At 43.5% G+C, this 25,018-nt stretch overlaps 1 non-coding gene across 1 annotated transcript; it reads right to left on the bottom strand.

Annotated features, from left to right (window-relative positions):
* Positions 1-1,581: 1,581 nt before the first annotated feature.
* On the bottom strand, positions 1,582-1,656 carry Trnar-gcg. Its single transcript has one exon. It is a non-coding gene; the product is annotated as a tRNA-Arg (tRNA).
* Between the last annotated feature and the right edge of the window lie 23,362 nt (positions 1,657-25,018).

The following is a 25,018-nucleotide window of genomic DNA, read 5'->3' as shown; positions in this document are numbered from 1 at the left end:
TTCTGAGACATCGAGGGATCACCAATTAAGTATTGGAGGGCAGCGTGGAGGGTAAAAATCGTAGAGGGAGACCAATAGATGAATACACTAAGCAGATTCAGAAGGATGTAGGCTGCAGTAGGTACTGGGAGATGAAGAAGCTTGCACAGGATAGAGTAACATGGAGAGCTGCATCAAACCAGTCTCAGGACTGAAGACCACAACAACAACATAGAGGCAACATGGGTGAGTATTTCTGCAGGGGACTTCCAGCGATTTCTTGAGTCCTTGAACGTCGAGCTATTGCGCTATGACGGGGAAAAGTAGATATCGCACGACTTTCGTCACCTCATTGTACGTCTAACAAAGAATCGAGAACGTTTGGTGTAGATGCTACTCTGAGGAGATTGCCACAAGAGAGGCAGTCGTGGAGGACCGCATCAAAGAGATCCGAAAACTAATGAAAAAAGGCAGGCTATGGTGCGGAACTGCATTCCAGAAATCAAGTAAAACCGTTTCAACTCGAGCTCCGCTAGTAGGATAATGATGCGGAAGAGGGTAGGTACTTTTGCGTCATAGAGCAGGGCGGAGTATGAAGTTGCGGCACTGCGGAAACAGCGCTACCGCCATTACGACACATGCCGAGAACACCCACGCACACACACACACACACACTTACACATTCACCTGCTGGCTTCGCAGTCGCGCGGCATTTCCACTGGAGCGCCAGCCTGCTGTGGCTTCATTAAAAGGGCCCCTTAATAGCGGAGCACTTGCAGCTGCCGTGGGAGAAGCGAGTCTCCCAAAACGCGCGGCGCCGTTAATTAAAGAACGGGCCAGCGAGCAGCGAGGGAAATGGAACACCTGCTGGGCGTCCTGTATCTCACGCCCCGGCAATCCTTGTCATCGCGTCGGGTCGTGTCGCGTCGTGTTGCGTGCCGGTCTCTCTTCCTGAGGACCCGAAAGTGCGCGTCCTCACTCTGCTAGGGCTCTCGGAGACGTTTATTGCGCGGGGATGCCAGTGCTAGGCAAAAGGGGCGGAAGAGGTTGGTACCTAAAAGGCTGATTGGCAGTGAAGAGGAGCAAAGAACGAGGCCACCGGCACAGTGCTCGTTGCCACGTTTAGTGTTTCGCAGTGGGGATAAAAAAAAAAAAAAAACAAAAAAAACAACAAAAAAAAAACCACCGGTTAAAACAGATACCGGCATTTTTGTTGTGAACAACCGGTATTTTTCGATGTTTATCAGGTATCAGTTGTAATAGATTTGAGTGAAAGAAACTTCCTGGCAGATTAAAACCGTGTGCCGGGCCTAGACTCGAACTCGGGACCTTTGCCTTTCGGGGGCAAGTGCTCTACCATCTGAGCCACCCAGTCGCGACTCACGCCCCGTCCTCACAGTTTCACTTCTGCCAGTACATCGTCTCCTACCTTTCAAACTTTACAGAAGCTCTCCTGCGAACCTTGCAGAACTAGCACTCTTGAAAGAAAGGATATTGGGGTGACATGGCTTAGCCACAGCCTGGGGGTTGTTTCCAGAATGAGATTTTCACTCTGCAGCGGAGTGTGCGCTGATATGAAACTTCCTGGCAGATTAAAAGTGTGTGCCGGGCCGAGACTCGAACTCGGGACCTTTGCTTTTCGCAGGCAAGTGCTCTACCATCTGAGCTACCCACGCACGACTCACGCCCCGTCCTCACAGCTTCACTTCTGCCAGGTTCGCAGGAGAGCTTCTGTAAAGTTTGGAAGGTAGAAGACGATGTACTGGCAGAAGTGAAGCTGTGATTTGTTATTAATAACCGGGTGTAATGGTACTTGAATTACGTAGCCAATGCGGCACCTCACCTCAACCTCTCGATACCAGCAATATTCTACTGTGTTTCTGTAGAATAGGCAACGTATTTCTGTGACAACATTCAGATTTGATTTCATTAATGTAGAGGGACTTTGATACATCGATATGTTTACATTGCAATGATATTATTCTTATGTTATTCTTTCTTGTGTCACTACGATCTTTGACGTACTTGTAGCTCTGATTTTTGGGCGCGTAAGCGGTTATTAGGGAGTCAAGTCTTTTTCGTCATGTTGAAAAGACGCAAGTTGTAGTTAGTTTATGAAATGTGAACTTTAACAGTGAGGAAGATATTTTCAAGTATGTTTTACATTGTGAAGTGATGGTGCAACAAAAGTAATAAAAAAGAAGTGTAACTTAAATTCGGAGTGCTGATTACTTTTTTACATCACCATTGTCCTAACTTGCAAAAGTTTAATCTTCAAGAATGGTTTATGAAACACATCTATGAAACTGCGGAATATCGCAGAATAACACCTAGGTCTCTTTGCATCCGAGCTTGGAATCATCACCACCTAGATTTTCGACGATTGAGCCATGAGTTCACAACGAGACCAGCGTGGGAAACACAAAAAGATGAGTTCCTAGTTTATCCATTATTTCATGAAATGACTTTATTAACTGTGCTCTAATGATACCTGCCACATAATATAATTTTGTTGTTGCCCGAAAATGCAATATTTAGCAGCGTGAGGAACACTTTTTGAGCTTTGTTGTGGCAGGGTTGTTAGACGGGCAAAAAACAGCTGTATCAATTCGGCAAAGAAGTGGTGCTACAATTTATGATTTCTACATAACACTCCTTTAAGAAGCGTAATTTTTATTTATGAAATTTCCATTGTTTTGAAACGTTCATTATTACAGAAAATGGGAAAAACGATCAGAGCTAATGTAGTAACAATGGCGACAGGAACGAGAAATAAACACATGACATAAGAATCGATACAGCACTGCTGAGACAGTAATGTACCTCTTGTCCTTTGTTACCCAGAAGCAGTGACCCTTTTATTTTCTGCGAGCGGAGTCGAAGATGTATACCAGACTTGTGACTTGTAGCCCAAAAATATTTATCGTTGGTAGGACCTTCTGTGTCATCTGAAGGATTGGTACCGTCTATGAATGATAACGTTTCTGATAAAAGGAGGCGACTTACAGATCAACACATTATAGGAACGAGTGTTTATGAACATATCGGACAATGAGTATGGATGGTTCAAATGGCTCTGAGCACTATGGGACTTAACATCTGAGGTCATCAGTCCCCTAGAGCTTAGAACTACTTAAACCTAACTAACCTAAGGACATCACACATATCCATGCCCGAGGCGGGATTCGAACCTGCGACCGTAGCAGTCGCGCGGTTCCGGACTGAAGCGCCTAGAACCGCTCGGCCATCGCGGTCGGCTGGCTTTGGTAAAGTTCCAGCGCGGCAATGGGACTAATCTGATGGCAGGCATTTCCAAGTCGACCGCGGCCGGCATGAATATGTACCAATGGATTAATTCATTACTGAAATTTTAACTGTTGCCATTAATTGTTCTTGGCTAATGATGTATTTTGTCTGCTATCTAAATTATTCATTTGAATGTTCTGAAAGAGCGTTTTTAGTTTTCTGATTAAAAAAAATTGTATTCAAATTCTTGTAATAAAGTATATAAATATATGACACTACAAAACAGGTTATCATTCAAAATTACTAAAGAAAAAGAACGCTACAAATTTTATACAAAAATTTATTATTTGTCTTCCATTTCTATAAAATAACAGAAAAAGAAACGAAATTAAGGCAGCAGTTGTAAGTTAAAATTTAACAATTCATTCGTTCCTTATAATAAAAATAGAAAGCTGATCTGATGCCTGTGTCTACATAGCATGCCTTTGTCTGATTGTAGCCTTTGGAAACGTACGACTTCACACGAAAAAATAGAGTTCTCCAATCTCAGTTTTCATCCTTTAATAGTGACTATTCGTAATGCCCAATTAGTAGTATGATCCGCCATTACAACATGATTTTTAAGCAGAGTTTCAAATAATTAGGATCAGTAGGAGAATACTGCTGATTTTTTTATGGTACCTTCATTACTTTTTGAGAAAAACAACGAACGGTTTATGGACTACGTTTTCTTTATGTACCATCTGATTTTCATCCGTTTCCAAAACTCAACGAAGACTTTCGAGGACTTCACTTTGACGGCGATGAAGCGCTGCAAGAAGAGGACAAGTTGTGGCTCCGTCAACAAAGTCAAACATTCAACAATTACGATACAAACAAACGGGCTTCTCGTTGAGAGAAATGTGATTGTCGCCAGGGTGATTATGTTGAGAAATAAATATGTTGACATGAAGAGTAAAGATGTAGGATGTTAATAACATTTGTTTTATTTAAACAGCCTTAACTTTCTACTGCCCACCGTGACTCTGAATTCACGTCAAATTGCATCATTATATTTCCCATTAGGAGCGTTATTCCTTTCTTGACCAGTGTGACTTGTGTGCTACAATATGACTGCTTTATATTTAGGTTCTTTGCTCAGACACTAATATAATATTATCTTTGGTGGGTAGCGCTGAATGTTGGGCTGCACTCATTTGTCGGCTTCTTGTGCTGGTGCTAGTTTGGTTATTATATACAGTGATTCTATTTTCGTTTTTCAAGAAAAATAATTATTAATAAATGTATTATTCTTCACTATTAAAACACTACAATCATGTAAGTACGAATTTTGCCTGTTTATAATGGAATTTAGTTCCCTTTCTCTGTAGTAACGTTGGGCAACAATGGAATCTTAACCCCACTTTGTTAGAGAGTAATGGTTCCCAGAAAGTTTGATGGAAAACGGAAAAAAGGTGAAGAATATGAAGTTAGGCGTATTCCTGGGTATGAATCAGAAGGTTCTGTCTTAGCTTCAGATAGTGAGGACGATTTTGAGATTGTAGAAAATCGTCAAGGTAATATAATTATAGCCGAGAGTGACAATGATAGTGCAGAGGACAGTGATAATGGTATACTTGTGCGTAATGAAAGTGATAACGGGAACATTAGTGATGAAGTTCAAGTCAATAATGACTGGAGACGTACTGCCCATCGTATTATTCGTCCTGCTCAACCATGGAAGAGTTCTCTCCCTTGTGCACCGGAAGAGCTTTGTCAACCTGTTACCTGTTTCATGCAGTTGTTAGATGAAAAAATTGTGGTAAATGTTGCTTCTCAAAGCAACTTATATGCACTACAGAAAGACATTTCTAAACCAATAAACACTGATAAAAATGAAATTGAACATTATTTTGGTTGTTGTATGTACACGTCCATTTATGGACTTCCATCATCTCGTATCTACTTGAAAACTGCAACTAGGATTCCAGCTGTTGCTGATATAATGAGCCGCAATAGGTGGGAGCAGCTAAAATTAGGACTCCATTTCAACGACAATGAAAATATAGATCCAGCTGACAAATTGTACAAGATCAGGCCCTTTCTGGAGTCATTGATTGGAAATTTTCGAAGTATCCCCATGAGAGAATAGTTGTCAGCAGACAAACAGATGATTCCTTTCAAGGGAAAACATAGCTTGAAGAATTATGTGACAAGTAAACCTAAAAAATGAGATTATAAAGCACTTGTCTTGTGTGATACAAATGGAATTGCACATAATTTAGAGATATATACAGGGAATGTGAAGCATGGTCCTTCCTTGCCTGATGTCGGTGTGGGTGGAAACGTTGTTCTTCGCTTGGCTTCTGTGATACCTAGACATATGTTTCACATACTGTATTTTGATAATTGGTTCTCAGGAGTTCGGTTAGTAGTTGCACTAGAAAAAATAGGTATTCAGTCGTTAGGAACTGTGAGACCTTATCGGCTCAAAGGCTGTACGTTCACGTCTGACAAAGAGAAGAAAAAGAGCGGTAGAGGGAGTTATGAGAGACATTTATCTAGATCTGATGGCGTTACGTTTGTGTGCAGTAAAATGGTACGACAACAAGCCTGTTCATGTGCTCAGTATTTTTGCTGGTGCTCATCCAACATCAGTAGCGGAGAAATGGGACCGTACAAAGAAAGACAAAATAAATGTTGAGTGCCCCAGTATTGTTCACTATTGCAATCAGTGCATCGGTGGTGATGATCTGTTGGACTCGCTGAGAGCATTGTATCGTATCAAAATCCGGTCGGAGAAGTAGTATTTGAGTCTTGTATTTCACTTGCTTGATCTGACTGTAATCAATGCTTGGCTACTATACAGAAGAGACTGTACAGAGTGTAAGTTGGGAAAACTAAATCAGCTCAGCCTATTGGACTTCAAAGTTACTGTTGCTGCTTGTCTTTGCAAAGAGAATAAGGACAGACAGAGAAAAAGAGGAAGACCCAGTAGTTCGTCAATTGAAACTGCAATTCAGCTGAAGAAGAAAACTGGGTCAGCAGCACCACTGCCTGAAAAAGAAGTGAAGAAGGATGGAATGGGCCACTGGCCTTAATTTTCAGGAAAAAGAGGACGCTGCAAAAAGCCAGGATGTAATGGTCCACCAAAAGTGTTTTGTACAAAATTTAAAGTGAATCTTTGCTTTACACCAAATTCAAATTTTTTAAATTTTCATACTAAATAGTTTATATCAGAAGCTAACAATAAACCTGAAAAATGATGACACTAAAATAAATTTTTAACTTTATATTTTATAAAATTATTGTATTGTCTGTATTTTTGCCTGCAATTAATTGTTATCCCATTACTCTTTCCTTACTTCCAATTTTATTGTAACATGCAGTTGCTTTCTTGCCTTGTAATAGAAATACTACAGTATTCGTACAAAATTGAACAAAGAGTTCAACTGCCCACTGTGACCTCAGATTCACAGACCTATTTTGAAAATATAAATAATTTTAAAAACAAAAATTCACCTTATATGTGTTTAATATATTATTCTGTAACATTTTGTGCATATAATTTTTTTTCTACAGTAAATACTAATTTGGACAGTAGAGGGTTAAGAGTTTTCACATACAAAATTCGGTAGCACTAAATTTCAGCCCACCCTCGTAAATGGAGCTAATTTTACAACATTGTTTCTACATTCGTTTATAGGTTAGGGATACACGTGGGTTGGAACTGTAATAGTTGCAACCATTTAGTTGCAACTTATGCAAAGTACGAGGTCTGTCTAAAAAGTATCCGACCTTTGATTTTCCCGCGCAAAATAAGAGACAATAGCGCGGCGCCACTGTACACAGTAAAGGAAGAGGCCTTTTGCGCTGCCTGTCGGTCGCTGAGTGAGGTGCTACACAACGTGTTCGTCGGATTACCGATTCTTTGAAGATAACTGGACGTGTTGAGCAAAGATACTGCATCATATTTTGTCAAAAGCTTGGTGATTCTCAAAGCGAAACAATTCGTAAGATCCAGCAGGTGAATGAAGAAGATGCGATGAGTGTAACACAAATTAAGGAGTGGTTCAACATATTCAATAATGGCCGCACATCAGCGGAGACTGACCAGCGTTCTGGCACGCCGGAAACTGCTCGGAGTGCAGCTGTTGTTGAGAAAGTGCAAAATTTGGTGATGGCAGATCGTCGTTTGCCCGTGCGGAAGATTGCCCAAAAGGTTGCAGTGAGAAAAGATTCTGCACATGCAATTTTGCGTGATGATTTGAACACGCGCCGAGTGGCTGCGAAATTCGTGTGCAAGTTGTTGTCGCCCGAAAAAAAGGACCTTCGTTTTGACGTTGCACAGGACCTTCTGGACACCACCAACACTCATCCTGGGTTTCTGAACACCGTGATAACTGGAGATGAGTCATGGGTGTTCGACTACGACGCAGAAACAAAAAGACAGTCGTCGCACTGGAAGCATCCCGAGTCTCCAAGGCCGAAGAAAGTGCGGCAGGTGCGAAGCAGAACAAAGGTGATACTGACTTTCTTTGATGTTCGTGGAATTGTGCATCACGAATATGCATCGGAAGGACAAACAGTGACAACGGAGTACTATCAAGATGTTCTCCGGCGACTACGTGACGCAGTTCGGCGCAAGAGACCAGACATGTGGAAAGCGAAAAACTGGGAACTGCCTCACGACAACGCCCCCGCAATTCATCCCACTTGATCCAAAATTTCTTGCACAAACATGGAATGGAATTACATCAGGTTTATTCTAATGATGAACGTTATTTGACACTGTATTCCTTCCCCAAGTGCGTCTTTTCAGGGGGCCATTCGACCCTGACTTCATTTTTATGGATGACAATGGTCGGCCGCATCGAACCACGCAGGTGGAGGAGCTCCTGAAACGGGAGGATATTCTGCGAGTGGACTGGCCTGCCAATGACTTAAATCGCATCGAACTCGTATTACAAGACGTCCACATACTCCAATGACCAGCCAGCAGCAGTTCCCGTGATGGTGGAGGAATAAAGCGCGCGCCGGCCGCAGTGGCCGAGCGGTTCTAGGCGCTATAGCCTGGAACCGCGCGACCCCTACGGTCGCAGGTTCGAATCCTGCCTCGGGCATGGATGTGTGTGATGTCCTTAGGTTAGTTAGGTTTAAGTAGTTCTAAGTTCTAGGGGACTGATGACCACTGCAGTTAAGTCCCATAGTGCTCAGAGCCATTTGAACCATTTGAATAGAGCGCGCTACCACAACTCCTTGCCACCCTTGCGGCCAGCATGAAAGCACACTGCATAGTACGCATTACCGTCCGAGGTGATCACACACACTATTAACAACCATGTCCTGCATTTCGTAACAACCTGAGGTCCATCATAAATCGCGGTGACTTCAGTCTAATTATTGTCTTTCAATAAGAGCGTCGAGTATAGATTTAAGTGTCAGGAAGTCGTTTCTGAAAGTATTTGTATGGAGTGTAGCCATGTATGGAAGTGAAACATGGACGATAACCAGTTTGGACAAGAAGAGAATAGAAGCTTTCGAAATGTGGTGCTACAGAAGAATGCTGAAGATAAGGTGGGTAGATCACATAACTAATGAGGAGGTAGTGAATAGGATTGGGGAGAAGAGAAGTTTGTGGCACAACTTGACTAGAAGAAGGGATCGGTTGGTAGGACATATTTTGAGGCATCAAGGGATCACAAATTTAGCATTGGAGGGCAGCGTGGAGGGTAAAAATCGTAGAGGGAGACCAAGAGATCAATACACTAAGCAGATTCAGAAGGATGTAGGTTGCAGTAGGTACTGGGAGATGAAGAAGCTTGCACAGGATAGAGTAGCATGGAGAGCTGCATCAAACCAGTCTCAGGACTGAAGACCACAACAACAACAACAAGAGCGTCATTTTTGTTTGTCTCATTGCGTATTTCTTTCAGTTACCTTCTGTACTATACTCTAGCAGTTCTTTCTGTGTACGGTCCAAGTATGATCGAGCTGTGATATCGAGCGAGATGGTGCTGCGGTAGGCACACAGGACTCGCATTCTGGAGGACGACGGTTCAAATCTGCGTTCGGCCATTTCCCTAAATCACACCAGGAAAACGCCGGGATGGGTCCTTTGAAATGGTACGGCCAATTTCATTCCTCATCGTTAAAACCTTCCAAGTGTGTGCTGCATCTCTAATGACCTCGATGTCGACGGGACGTTAAACCCTTCGACCTATCTTACGTGGCAGTGACACAGCATGCGGAAGTTACTTTCGGCCTTAAGTTTTTCACATCAATGCATGTTACTGAATGTCTTATAACGCATAAAGTCACAAATAATACTTATAATATACACGTTTCACTTCAAAATTCTGTAAGTTGTATTACTTTCACATTTGCCACTATTTTAGGCGTAAAACGGCAGTTTTATCTCTTTACTAAAAGAGGCTTATCAACTGTAATAATTAATAAACTAGTTATCGACTACAAAATTTAGCCTACACGTCAAAATCTATTAAATTTATTTGCCTAGTCGTTTCCAAAATAATACATGCTAATTTGGCCAAGTAAATGTTAATTTGGCATAAACGAGACGTTACATCTTCAGGTCCCTAGTAATTACGAGTATTACAACTAACTCACGTAAGTGGATGTAAAAGCCCCTCGTAATTGAACCAATATAGTCCGGAGACATGATCGTGACTGGGGAGAAATCATGTAGGGGGTTCCCCAAGGCTCAATCTTAGGTCGATTATTGCTTCTCATATATGTAAACGCTCTTCTGTCTAATTTACAAGGAAAAATAGTTCTTTTTGCATATGACACTAGCACTGTAAACAATCCAAGCATACAAACAGAAACAGAAGGAATGGGTGGTCTCACCACCAGTTTTAAAAAGACATAATGTATTCAGTTCTGCACATGTAGAGACAGTATACTAACGATATGAATAACATACGGTGAGCAAATAAATAATAAATAGGACGGAAACTTCAAAATTCTTAGGTGTTCATAGTGATGAGAATTTAAATTGGTAAAAGCTCATTTTGGAACTCTTAAAATAGCTTAGTTCACCCACATTTGCGCTTAGAACCATTGCGGGTCAGTAAGCTGACATATTTTGCATATTTTCATTCAATAATGTCATATGGAATAATGTTCTGGGGTAACTCGTTTTTAAGAGAGAGAAAGTCTTCATTGCGCAAGAACGTTCTGTAGGAATAATATGTGGTGCTCACACGCGATCATCCTGTAGATATCAGTTTAAGGAGTTATGGCTATTGCTTCACCGTATGTTTATTCCCTCATGAAGTTTGTTGTAAATAATCCTCTACAGTTCAAAAGGAACAATGATGTACATACTTACAATACCAGTAGGAGAAAAATGACATTCTTTATTTCACATTAAGATCGTCTTTAGTACAAAAATATGTCCACAATATGGCAACAAAAAATTTTGATAACTTACACAGTGATGTAAAGTGTCTGGATGTAGTCATATCTACAATTTAAATTGCGACTGACTGAAAAACAACTCGTTCCACATCGTTACGATCCATCGTTCAAAATCATCCATGCAGCTAACTAAGCAACTAACTAATTTTATGGTATAAGTATGTTACCAGCGTGACAAAAGTCTTTTTCGGTAGCTTGCTGAAAACGTCACTCAGGCCCCCTGCTAGCTTGAAAGCGTAATCTTTTTGCTTGGCGATACACTTGTACAGGGTGTTTCAAAAATGACCGGTATATTTGAAACGGCAATAAAAACTAAACGAGCAGCGATAGAAATACACCGTTTGTTGCAATATGCTTGGGACAACAGTACATTTTCAGGCAGACAAACTTTCGAAATTACAGTAGTTACAATTTTCAACAACACATGGCGGTGCGGTCTGGGAAACTCTATAGTACGGTACTTTCCACATATCCACCATGCGTAGCAATAATATGGCGTAGTCTCTGAATGAAATTACCCGAAACCTTTGACAACGTGTCTGGCGGAATGGCTTCACATGCAGATGAGATGTACTGCTTCAGCTGTTCAATTGTTTCTGGATTCTGGCGGTACACCTGGTCTTTCAAGTGTCCCCACAGAAAGAAGTCACAGGGGTTCATGTCTGGCGAATAGGGAGGCCAATCCACGCCGCCTCCTGTATGTTTCGGATAGCCCAAAGCAATCACACGATCATCGAAATATTCATTCAGGAAATTAAAGACGTCGGCCGTGCGATGTGGCCGGGCACCATCTTGCATAAACCACGAGGTGTTCGCAGTGTCGTCTAAGGCAGTTTGTACCGCCACAAATTCACGAAGAATGTCCAAATAGCGTGATGCAGTAATCGTTTCGGATCTGAAAAATGGGCCAATGATTCCTTTGGAAGAAATGGCGGCCCAGACCAGTACTTTTTGAGGATGCAGGGACGATGGGACTGCAACATGGGGCTTTTCGGTTCCCCATATGCGCCAGTTCTGTTTATTGACGAAGCCGTCCAGGTAAAAATAAGCCTCGTCAGTAAACCAAATGCTGCCCACATGCATATCGCTGTCATCAATCCTGTGCACTATATCGTTAGCGAATGTCTCTCGTGCAGCAATGGTAGCGGCGCTGAGGGGTTGCCGCGTTTGAATTTTGTATGGATAGAAGTGTAAACTCTGGCGCATGAGACGATACATGGACGTTGGCGTCATTTGGACCGCAGCTGCAACACGGCGAACGGAAACCCGAGGCCGCTGTTGGATCACCTGCTGCACTAGCTGCGCGTTGCCCTCTGTGGTTGCCGTACGTGGTCGCCCTACCTTTCCAGCACGTTCATCCGTCACGTTCCCAGTCCGTTGAAATTTTTCAAACAGATCCTTTATTGTATCGCTTTTCGGTCCTTTGGTTACATTAAACCTCCGTTGAAAACTTCGTCTTGTTGCAACAACACTGTGTTCTAGGCGGTGGAATTCCAACACCAGAAAAATCCTCGGTTCTAAGGAATAAACCATGTTGTCTACAGCACACTTGCACGTTGTGAACAGCACACGCTTACAGCAGAAAGACGACGTACAGAATGGCGCACCCACAGACTGCGTTGTCTTCTATATCTTTCACATCACTTGCAGCGCCATCTGTTGTTGAAAATTGTAACTACTGTAATTTCGAACGTTTGTCCGCCTGAAAATGTACTGTTGTCCCAAGCATATTGCAACAAACGGTGTATTTCTATCGCTGCTCGTTTAGTTTTTATTGCCGTTTCAAATATACCGGTCATTTTTGAAACACCCTGTATCAACCACTACAGAGAGATAACGGAATTCACCGCCATTGCCTAAGCAGCCTTTTTTTTCTTTTTGTTTTATAGTCAAATGATACACGTGCAGCCGCCTCTGGTGTGGCACAGTTTATGAAAAACACGTGCATCACTAAGGCTGCGTCACACAGAGTCGCTTTAACGAGACGTTGGAGAAAGGTTACGCTGCGAAAACGAAACGTGGGCTAGCTATTGCTCTAGTCATTCAATAGTTCGAAAGTAAAAATGTGTGTAATTAACAATGCGATAGTCGACGAGGTCCCTTAGCGTGAGTAACGTTCAGGGTTCTTGCCACTACCGAACTCCGAACGTCGGGCGATCACACGAGACAATAGGAAAAATTGAAGACATGTAAGAGCCAAGCAAAAACACGAATGGATACAGTCTTCGGAGCTTGTTAGCCTACTGGTGAAGACAGTGACAACGTAAGCTTCAGGAAAAATTATCAGAAGTGATTGCAAAAAATAAAAGCATCGAAAGAAGCGATGAAATTAAGAACAAGCTCAGTGGCGATCGCGATGGACAGACGTATGTTATCCGCACTATATGATCAAAAGTACTGGACATATATTAATGGACATCAGAATGTGAAGTATCCACCTTTCGCCTCTATGACGGCTTGAACTCTCCTGGGAGAGTGAGGTGTCCGAATGTGTTCGGAGGAATGGCAGCCCATTTGTTCCTCAAGAACCGAAAGCAAAGATCGTCGACCTTCTAACTCATCTCAACGGTGTTCCATTGGGATCAGGTTGCGACTCTGGATAAGTCAGTCCATTTTAGCAATATACTGTCCACAAACCATTACCTCACAGATTCGGCTTTAGACAGAGCGAATTGTCACGCTGATACAAACAAATCATCGTCTCCGAACTGTTCCTCTGCTGTATGCAGTACACAACGCTGTAAAGTATATTTATTAACCTCTGCATTTAGGTTTTTGTTGAGTGCAATATAGGGCCACAACCGACCACAAAACACACACCCATACCCCTCCGTACTTCACTGTCGGTAATACACATATTGACATGTAACATTGTCCAGGCATCTGCCAAATCCAAACCCTTCCATCGGACTGCCACAGGGTATAGTGCGATTCACCATTTTCAGTCACCTGTTTATATTCATCTACTATCCAGTGGCGTCGCTCTTTACATTGCCTCAAGCTTCAGTCAGCATTGACTTCAGAAATATGGGGATCACGAAAAGGTGCTCGACCACTGTACCCCATTTCTTATCTTCCTAAGCACGGCAGTTGTGCTAGATGGACTGCTGCTGACTCTTTGCAACTCACGAGCGATTCTTCCCGACAGTTTCATGCGGTTTTCCCAGTTGTCCTCCGCCATGCTCGACAGTCCCTGCCAGTCAGTACATCAGCTGTACCCGGCCTTGGTTTACCTGTGATTGTTCCTCCGCGTTTCCGCTTCATAGTGGCACCACCACAGTTGATTTGGGCAGCTTTAGGAGGATTAAAAAGTCCCTGATGGGTTTGTTACTCAGACAGCACGCAGTGACTAATCCACGTTCGGAGTCACTGAGCTCTCGTGGCCGAACCATTCTGCTGTTTCCGCTTCTACAGTGTGGTCCATTGATAGTGACCGGGCCAAAAATCTCACGAAATAAACATCAAACAAAAAAACTGCAAAGAACGAAACTCATCTAGCTTGAGGGGGGAAACCAGACGGCGCTATGGTTGGCCCGCTAGATGATGCTGCCATAGGTCAAACAGATATCAACTGCGTTTTTTTAAATAGAAACCCCCATTTTTATTACATATTCGTGTAGTGCGTAAAGAAATATGAATGTTTTAGTTGGACCATTTTTTTCGCTTTGTGATAGATGGCGCTGTAATAGTCACAAACATATAAGTACGTGGTATCACGTACCATACCGCCAGTGCGGACGGTATTTGCTTCGTGATACATTACCCGTCTTAAAATGATCCGTTTACCAATTGCGAAAAAGGTCGTGTCGATGTATAGATGCCGGCCGCGGTGGTCTAGCGGTTCTAGGCGCGCAGTCCGGAACCGCGCGACTGCTACGGTCGCAGGTTCGAATCCTGCCTCGGGCATGGATGTGTGTGATGTCCTTAGGTTAGTTAGGTTTAAGTAGTCCTAAGTTCTAGGGGACTGATGACCACAGATGTTAAGTCCCATAGTGCTCAGAGCCATTTGAACCATTTTGATGTATGGATATTGTGATCAAAATGCCCAACGGGCGTGTGCTCTGTATGCTGTTCGGTATCCTGGACGACATCATCCAAGTGTCCGGACCGTTCTCCGGATAGTTACGTTATTTAAGGAAACAGGAAGTGTTCAGCCACATGTGAAACGTCAACCACCACCTGCAACAAATGATGATGCCCAAGTAGGTGTTTTAGCTGATGTCGCGGCTAATCCGCGCATCAGTAACAGACAAATTGCGCGAGAATCGGGAAACTCAAAAACGTCGGTGTTGAGAACGCTACACCAACATCGATTGCACCCGTACCATATTTCTATGCAACAGGAATTGCATGGCGACGACTTTGAACGTCGTGTACAGTTCTGCCACTGGGCACAAGAGACGATGACAGATTTTTTGCACGCGTTCTATTTACCAACGAAGCGTCATTCACCAACAGCAGTAACGTAAACCGGCATTATATGCACTATTGGGCAACGGAAAACCACGATAGCTGCAATTGGAACATCAGCGACCTAGGCGGGTTAATGTATTGTGCGGCATTATGGGAGGAAGGATAATTGGCCCCCATTTTATCGATGGCAATCTAAATGGTGCAATGTATGATGATATCCTACGCAATGTTATGCCGATGTTACTACAAGATGTTTCACTGCATGACAGAATGGCGATGTACTTCCGACATGATAGATGTCCGGCACATAGCTCGCGTGCGGTTGAAGCGGTATTGAATAGCATATTTCATGACAGGTGGATTGGTCGTCTAAGCACCATTCCATGGCCCGCACGTTCACCGGATCTGACGTCCGCGGATTTCTTTCTGTGAGGAAAGTTGAAGGATATTTGCTATCGTTATCCGCCGACAACGCCTGACAACATGCGTCAGCGCATTGTCATTGCATGTGCTAACATTACGGAAGGCGAACTACTCGCTGTTGAGAGGAATGTCGTTACACGTATTGCCAAATGCGGTGACGCTGACGGACGTCATTTTGAACATTTATTGCATTAATGTGGTATTTACAGGTAATCACGCTGTAACAGCATGCGTTCTCAGAGATGATAACTTCACAAAGGTACATGTATTACATTGGAACAACCGAAATAAAATGTTCAAACGTACCTACGTTCTGTATTTTAATTTAAAAAACCTACCTGTTACCAACTATTCGTCTAAAATTATGAGCCATATGTTTGTGACTACTACAGCGCTATCTATCACAAAGCGAAAAAAGTGGTCCAACTAAAACATTGATATTTCTTTATGTACTACACGAATATGTAATAAAAATGGAGGCTCCTATTTAAAAAAACGCAGTTCGATATCCATTTGACCTATGGCAGCGCCATCTAGCGCGCGAACCACAGCGCCATCTGGTTTCCCCCATCATGCTAGACGAGTTTCGTTCTTTGTAGTTTTTTCGTTTGATGCCTATTTCGTGAGTATTTGGCCCGGTCTCGATCAATGGAGCACCCTGTATACTGACTACACGGTACTCCCCTCCTGCTCGTATACTGGCGGGTACGTCACTTGTGATATTTATTAGTAGATTCCACAATACAAAGCGGTTTCGTAATACTATAAATGAAATGTTGTAGACACGAGCTGCACAGAAACGTTTTGTACTACTCTCATATCTACTAATATGTGTTGTTAAAATTAGGATGGAGCAAGCAGAGAAAGAATAAGCCGTATGAAGCTAAAAAATAAATAAAAGACTTTCTTGTGAAATAAAAAAAAAACTATAATCAAAACAATGGCAGTGCCATCGACACTGCACATCTCTGTACATCTGTGAAGTCAAAATCTGGTGACTGCTAACATTAAATAATGTAATGCTCTCATCCCGTGCACTGTAACATGCTCGGCCTGTGTGCTGCTGACAAACTGGTCGATACTTTGCTGTGAGCAGTGTTCCACTTTTCAGAGGGCGTCCAGTGTGTGAGGAGGGTTCCTCTGAAGACTCAGTTTTAGTTTCAGCTGGCCTAATCTTGCTCATTAGAGATCAGGTTAGCAGATGCCACAGACCTTTCCATTCGGTTGAGTCCTGTGTCCTCGAACAAGGTATTCACGAGTTGGATGCCGTGAGCTCGCGCATTAGCCTCTTGAAAGAGGAACTCGTTGCCAAAATGTTGACTTCAAGGCTAGAAAGTAGGTGGGAGGATCCTGTCCAGTTCTAAAACTATCCTGGATGCCAATGAGGAGAGTCTGGTATCCGTACATGAGCCGCCCCAAAATGAGACAGACCCACTTCCCTGCTCTCGTGGCACGTGCGTTGGTACCTGGCCATCTCCATCTTCTTCTACGACGACTATCAGACGTTGGAGAAACCCTGATTCATTGCTGAAAACAGCTCAACATCACTGGTCCAGCTTCCATTCCAGATGTTCCCTCGCCCACCTTTTCGTGCAACATTGTTGTTTGTAACGGACGCCTAGGGGTCACATTCATTGTTTAGGAATGAACTACGTTGTACTCGTCCGCCGCTCGTGGTCTCGCGGTAGCGTTCTCGCTTCCCGAGCACGGGGTCCCGGGTTCGATTCCCGGCGGGGTCAGGGTGTTGTTGTGTCGTCTTCATCATCATCATTCATTCCCATTACGGTCGGAGGAAGGCAATGGCAAACCACCTCCACTAGGACCTTGCCTAGTACGGCGGTGCGGTTCTCCCGCATCGTTCCCCTACGCTCTGTAAAGAAGCATGGGACTTCATTTTCACGTTGTACTTACCAAACGCTCTTCCCGTCGAAGATGTAAATATGGCACAAAGAGTAGTTTCTGTTCATTGAGGTGTCTTGCTTACATGCAGCAACTACACAGCCTCCTCACTGGCCCAAATAGGGTCCGACAACGTTTATAGCATAACGATGGTTTCACACACAGTGGTTTCGATTACTACAAGCCACACCACAAGTTGGGAAACGGGGCCAAATTTCTAGTAGTTTACTGTCAAGTTGAGATTTTCACGAATGTTTTATTCGTATCTTACAGAAACTAGCAGTACGGCAATAAACAGCCTTTTAAACACGCCGCTAACGGCAATCAAGTAATTTATAGCAATACAACAAGAAATTAAAAAAAACACAGAAGCTAGCAGTACGGCAATAAACAACCTTTTAAAACACGCCGCTAACGGCAATAAACAGCCTTTTAAACACGTCTCTAACGGCAATCAAGTAATTAAAGCAATACAACAATTTAACTTAAAAAAAACACAGAAGCTAGCAGTATGGCAATAAACAACCTTTCCAAAAACCGCCGCTAACAGCAATCAAGTAATTTACAGCAATACAACAGTTTTAAAATTTTTTTAAATAACATTAGTAAACTACCTTTTAAAACACGCCGCTAACGGCAATAAACAGCCTTTTAAACACGTCTCTAACGGCAATCAAGTAATTACAGCAATACAACAATTTAACTTAAAAAAAAAACCACAGAAGCTAGCAGTACGGCAATAAACAACCTTTCCAAAAACCACCGCTAACGGCAACCAAGTAATTTATAACAATACAACAGTTTTAAAATTTTTTAAAATAACATTAGTAATCAGGCTACCGAAGTAAATACAGAACTTTGTTAATAAAGTTTGGTGAGGTAGTGAAGCTATCAGCACCGCCATTAAAAAAATTAAACAGGTCTCAGCAAACACACGATTAATGGCAATAAAAGGAATTTACAAACTTGGAGGAATTTAAAAATTTTTAAACATAAGTGTCCTGGAATATCATTAGAACATAACAGATATGATGGACCCGTGTAAGGCGGCCACAAATCACCCACTCAGGGATGCTCAGGTTAGACAGAATACTGACCAATTTAAATACGCCCGTAAACACAATTGCCACTCTCAGGCTGGTCACTGCACCGACTTTTAGCCAGTGTGTTATAAGATAGCTTAACTTGCTGACAGAATTAGAGCTAACCTCGTGCAAGGAAACATTACACCACACAGTCCTGAATGAGCGACCACATGATCAACCAACAAGAAGCGTGAATTTACTCATAACCCACGACAGAATAGCGAAACAATTAAACTGCCAAAACTACACCCACATCGGACAGTAACGAGAGGACGAGGAAAGATCACTGTCTTCAATTACACCTGTGCCAGGGACAGGAAACCCGGTCGCCGGAGGCCACAAGGCAGAAGAGGCGTTGGTTACACAAAATTATTACTTAATGATTAAACCTTCCACGAACTTTACTTGCAATTATGCTCGAACAGGCAGTACACGACCTCCGATGGCAAGGATCCACACATTCGACCGCGCACGCGTCGCCAGCGTATCCAACACGCCACGGCCACGCAACAACACGCTCTGTCACCGGAGTTCACGTCTTCTGTGCAACGTTGACGGGTAATGACCGCTCCTTCATGGTAGGTGTCTCCTTTTAAACTCCAGTGTTGAAACAGAGGACTTAAAGAAGCTTGTTAACGTACCACCAACGCGAAATGAACAGCAACTACTCGTGGGGCGATCCTGTATACAACCAACACGCGGGGAGCTCTTCCGTCAACTTGACCCGCTCGTTACACACAACCGACATACATCACGTGGCGACTCGGTACAACCGACCACGCCTGCTTCGCGCTGCAGAGCCACACTGCCCTTCCGTGTCCACCACACTCCCTGCGCGCAACGTCCCTACTTCCTCGCCACCACACGAGGTTACAACTGGTCAAAGATCTCACTTCCTCCATAGCAGTTTCCCGGAAGCAAAAACGCAGATATCGGTACCAGAGGGAAAAGAAAACCAAGAAGAAAAGGAAAACCAATGCAATCTAAACACAAGGTGTAGCACGAGTCGATACACGGTTCAGATGGCAACACAGATTTGCAACAATCTACAGTAATTTATTAATAGAAATTTTATAGTATTCAACTGTATTATGAAGACACTGCGTGGCAGAAGTTCAGTGTTCACTCGCACTTACCCGCCTTTAGCTCTGATCTAGTCCTGAACCCAGAGAATGATAAGTATGAACACTTGTAGAATGTCCGGTTGGCTGTTTTTGGCGTCGACTATAGACTGTAGACACTGTCGTAACGTTTTCATGTGGTGTGTATTGTACTGTGTATTGAACTGGGGACATAGAAACGACGGAGAGGCTTCGTCCCGCCGTAGCCCTCAGTGGTTCACAACCCGACAACAGGCCACAGTATCACTCACCCCACCGCCGCCCCACACCGAACCCAGGGTTATTGTGCGGTTCGGCCCCCAGTGGACCTCCCACACCCCCGGAAACGGCTCCTACCAGACGAGACGAGTGTAACCCCAAATGTTTGCTTGGTAGAGTAATTATGGTGTATGCGTACGTGGAGACAGTGTTTGCGCAGCAATCGCCGACATAGTGTACCTGAGGCGGAGTAAGGGGAACCAGGTTGTGGTGTGCGTACTGTAAGATCTTCGGTACACACACCATCCGATTATTTGACTTGTCGCTCCAACGAAGTAGGCGAGCGTCAGCAATATGTCTCGTGGTCTTATCGTGGCGTGTTTATCTTCTGCCGTTAGGTCAGACGATAGAAGTGCCACTTGCACGCTTAGAGTAGCAGATTGACGGTGACCAACTTTAAACAGTACTTGATTAATTTTCACACACATTTATTAAAATAATAAATAACATAGTACGTAATTTGATTCAGGATGCTGTTTACAATTGACAATCTGAAGTTCCTTTGGTCTTGGTACGTTAATCTGATTCTCACATATCTCTGATACTTGACAAAGTGTCAATATATTTCTCTTCATGGCTATGTACAGGAATATGATAATCTTATTAGGCGCAGTCTGAAACTTGACTACAGACTAATGCACACTGGTACAGAGTGATGCAGACTGATAATCGGTGGTCTGTACACTCGTTATAATACCTCGCGCGTTCAGGTGTCACTGCGCGAGTGTGATCCGCGAGCAGAAAAGGTTCTACGTTAGCAGCAATCTCATTGGCTGCATTACATATTAATACGCAGATCGGCGGAAGCAGAATTTGGTCCGTCTCTAAGGCAGCGCCATCTCGTAGTGCGGAACGGACGAGCGCTGCACCTGCGCTGTTGTGCTTAGCGGGGCGCGCTCTATTGGGAAAGTTGTCTATGCGCTGACTATGCGGAACTATGTACACAACATGCGTATTCGACGAAGCAGATGGAAAGCCGCCTTAAAAACCGTCCACAGGCTGGCCGGTACACCGGACCTCGACAGTAATCCGCCGGGCGGATTCGTACTGGGGACCGGCACGCCTTCCCGATCGGAAAGCAGAGCGTTAGACCGCGCGGCTAGCCGGGCGGGCTGTAACGTGGTGCTGTTCGTACTGCCTTGACACTGTGCGATGTTAACTGTTGAGTGGATTTGTATGTCCACTTATATCGACATTTGCGGATGGATATTCACTTGGAAACTGAGTGAGGTGTGGCGGAAGCATAAAATTGACCTGTCATTGTACACCGTCTACTCGAGGCTCGCCTTAACACAGCTTCCCTTGTGTCTTAGGCACCTCTGTGCTCTTCTATGTAAGACAATGTTCCATAACTTCTGGAGGATTACGACGAATAAACCATTGATCACGAGTAATACACGGCCCAGTGGCATTAATGCGACCACCCCCCATGTTCGGCATCAATGTGCAATAACCGCACACAGACGACAGGTGGCAGCACTAATAATGGAAAGTCTACAAATCATGTCACGGGGATGCAGAAAACAATCCAGTCCTTGTCATAATGCAAAAACCGAGTGATTTATCTGGCTTGCAAAAGAGCATGATCATCGGCTTTCGGGCCAGGGTGGAAGCAATTCCAAAATGGCTAAGTTCGTAAACTCATTCCGTGCTGACTTGGTTAAAGTATACCATGCATGGCAAAATGGCGCTATCGAAAAACGGCGTCGAGGCAACTGCGGCGCACCACCGGCTATAGATGACACGGGTGAAAGACGGCTGCGGAGATGTGTACGGGCGAGTAGATGTGCAACTGTTGACCAACTGACCGCCCAGATGAACCGAGGGGCTACCAACAGTTACTCCTCAACGACCGTTGCTGCATGTGGTCCTCATAGCAGGCACCGGGTTCATGCACCCATACTGACTGCTGTCCACTGGCGACGGAACCTAGAATTTGCACGCCAGTACGTCCACTGAGTAGCGACAGGTGGCCTTTTCAGATGAACCACCTTTTATATTCCATCGGCGTGAAAAGAGTGAAAACAAACACACTGCAACAACAGTCGGAAGATTTCAGGTCGGATAAGGGAGTACTGTGATCTGGGGAATGTTTTCGTGGCATTCCCTGGGTGATCCCGTCATTCTGTAAGGCACAGCGAATCTACACAACTCTGCATCTATGCTCAGGGATCATATTCACCCCTACGTGCACTTTGTTTCTCCTCGGCACGATGGCATCTACCAGCTGGACAATGCAACGTGTCACAGAGTTCGCAGTGTACGTGCGTGGTTCGGGGAACAGCAGGATGAATCTACCGTACTCCCCTGGCCACCAAACTCCCCGGATTTAGGCCCAGTCGATTTGTGGGACCACCTCGATCGGGCTGTTTGCGCTGTGTATCCCCAACAGAGAAACGTAGCCCAGCTGGCCACGGCACTGGAGCCGGCAGTCTCCGCATCCCTCTTGGTGCCTTCCAGAACATCACTGACACTCTTCGTGCAGGTCTCGCACCAGTCTGCGCTGCAAAATGTGGTTATTCGGGCTTTTTACTGGTGGTCACATTATGTGACTGGACAGTGTATCTGACAACATTCCAGTTACAACCAATTATTAGGTCACAAAATGTAAAAGTCTTTCCATACAGGACGTGAAATGCTCTAAAAACTACAGAAGTAATTCGAATTATTGCAGCACACTGTTTGTCAAGTTACAATGATGAGCCAAAACATTATGACCACCTATTTAATAGCTTGTATGTCCGTCTTTGGAGCGAAATGCATCACTGATTCTGCATGTCAGGGATCCGACAGTGCGAGGTGCATTCAAGTTCTAAGGCCTCCGATGTTTTTTTCTAATTAACTACTCACCCGAAATCGATGAAACTGGCGTTACTTCTCGACGTAATCGCCCTGCAGACGTACACATTTTTCACAACGCTGACGCCATGATTCCACGGCAGCGGCGAAGGCTTCTTTAGGAGTCTGTTTTGACCACTGGAAAATCGCTGAGGCAAAAGCAGCACGGCTGGTGAATGTGCGGCCACGGAGAGTGTCTTTCACTGTTGGAAAAAGCCAAAAGTCACTAGGAGCCAGGTCAGGTGAGTAGGGAGCATGAGGAATCACTTCAAAGTTGTTATCACGAAGAAACTGTTTCGTAACGTTAGCTCTATGTACGGGTGCGTTATCTTGGTGAAACAGCACACGCGCAGCCCTTCCCGGACGTTTTTGTTGCAGTGCAGGAAGGAATTTGTTCTTCAAAACATTTTCGTAGGATGCACCTGTTACCGTAATGCCCTTTGGAACGCAAAGGGTAAGGATTACGCCCTCGCTGTCTCAGAACATGGACACCATCATTTTTTCAGCACTGGCAGTTACCCGAAATTTTTTTGGTGGCGGTGAATTTGTGTGCTTCCATTGAGCTGACTGGCGCTTTGTTTCTGGATTGAAAAATGGCATCCACGTCTCATCCATTGTCACAACCGACGAAAAGAAAGTCCCATTCGTGCAGCACAAGTGACGTTTACTACCGCCGTCAATTGACATTGTATTTGTTCAGTGTCCACAGCCTATCTACCGGAAATGCAACTTTTTTTGCTTACGCAAAAACAGAAGGAGGTAAAGGTGCAGACGAAGTAGTATCGATGTTGCACTATTATATCTTCACAATGTTACAGTCCAATGTCAAAAACTTGTACATATTTTGCGATTCTTCAAGCGTACAGAACAAGAACGACACCATGTTTCGCTTCTGTCTGCATAAGAACCATATTGCTTATTCGCGGCCACTCTTACCAAGAATGCGATAGAGATATGGCCCTGATAAACGGCAAATTTCCCGCAGAGATACCAGAACATTGGGTAAATGAAATAAAGAATGCCAGAGTAAAGCCTTCGCCTTTCACTGTGACTGAAGCTGACCAAAACCTATTTAGAAAATGGAGTGCTTTTTTGGAAAATCACTACCACAAGAAATGCCCATTTGCCACACGACCAATTCGTGAAATAAAATTTTCAAAAGACCATTGTAGGTTAGTTGAACACAGATCATCTTACACTGGGTACTTTCTTATGTCACCGATCCTAACACAACACCAACTTACCAAGCTTTCAAGAGAGACAGAAAACCCTGGTGATAATACGTCCTTCTCTTTACCACCAATTCTGCGTGAAGGTAAGAGAAAATGACTCAACACTTTACCTTTGCTTTCAGATATCAATAATCTATAGACCTGTAATGAGTTATAGAATAATACCTCATAACGACAGTGTAACCTTGAAAGTAATGAAAACTTATCAGCACAGGAAATATTTTTGCCGTTATTGCAACAGATATTTAGTTAGGTTATTAGTTAAATTCATAATACGCTATGTAAGTAGGTAGGTTACTATTTTATGACAAAAACCACCAGCACGTTCGCTTGTTTTAGCCCAAAAGTTTGCTTATTTCGAGATCTGATTAAACGAAAACCTGGAAAGTACCAAAACCTGCAGCAGCTGAAGCAGTTTTGCAGTCCATCTGCTCGAAAGTACTTTGAAGAACTTCCTCATTGACAAAATGGCTGGCTCTGAGCACTATGGGATTTAACATCTATGGTCATCAGTCCCATTGACAAAACATAAGTTGTAGTTAACAGTATTAAAATAAAATCCATATGGGCCTAATGTGTTAAAATCTTGAATATTATAAATCTTATAAAATAAACAGTAAACAGAATCTGTTTACACGTTACAAGATCCACTGAAGAAGCACAGAAAGATAGTGGATTTTCATCGTTTTTACCAAGTTTTTTATGACTACCATCACTTTTACCATGTTTTTCGTGTACCTATTTAAGTTTTTAATTAATAAAGCACCTTAAAATTGAAAATGTTTATTATATTACATTTATTACCTAAACAAATAGATATAGAACAATAAACATGTTGTTGTGATAATTATACGGTGAACGTTTATGATATACGAGAGACTAGAGCAGAAAATTCGTCGTCCTGAAAAGTTACAAAAAAGTGACTATCATCATTTTTGCCTTGTGCTCTTCACATGTGAATGCATACGGGTGGTCTGTTGCGCAGATTCCTGTTCAACAATGTGAGATGAACGGTGTGCTCCGAAACACTTGTGTGCGTGCACCAGCATTGTGCTCTTTCGGCAGAGATGCCACAGACCACCATCCGCCCTACGTTGCAGAG

This window comes from Schistocerca piceifrons, chromosome 2 (genome assembly GCF_021461385.2).
Source record: "Schistocerca piceifrons isolate TAMUIC-IGC-003096 chromosome 2, iqSchPice1.1, whole genome shotgun sequence".
NCBI classification, from domain to species: domain Eukaryota; kingdom Metazoa; phylum Arthropoda; class Insecta; order Orthoptera; family Acrididae; genus Schistocerca; species Schistocerca piceifrons.
Note: the sequence above shows the minus strand (reverse complement) of the source record. Positions and strands in the feature narration are given on the sequence as shown.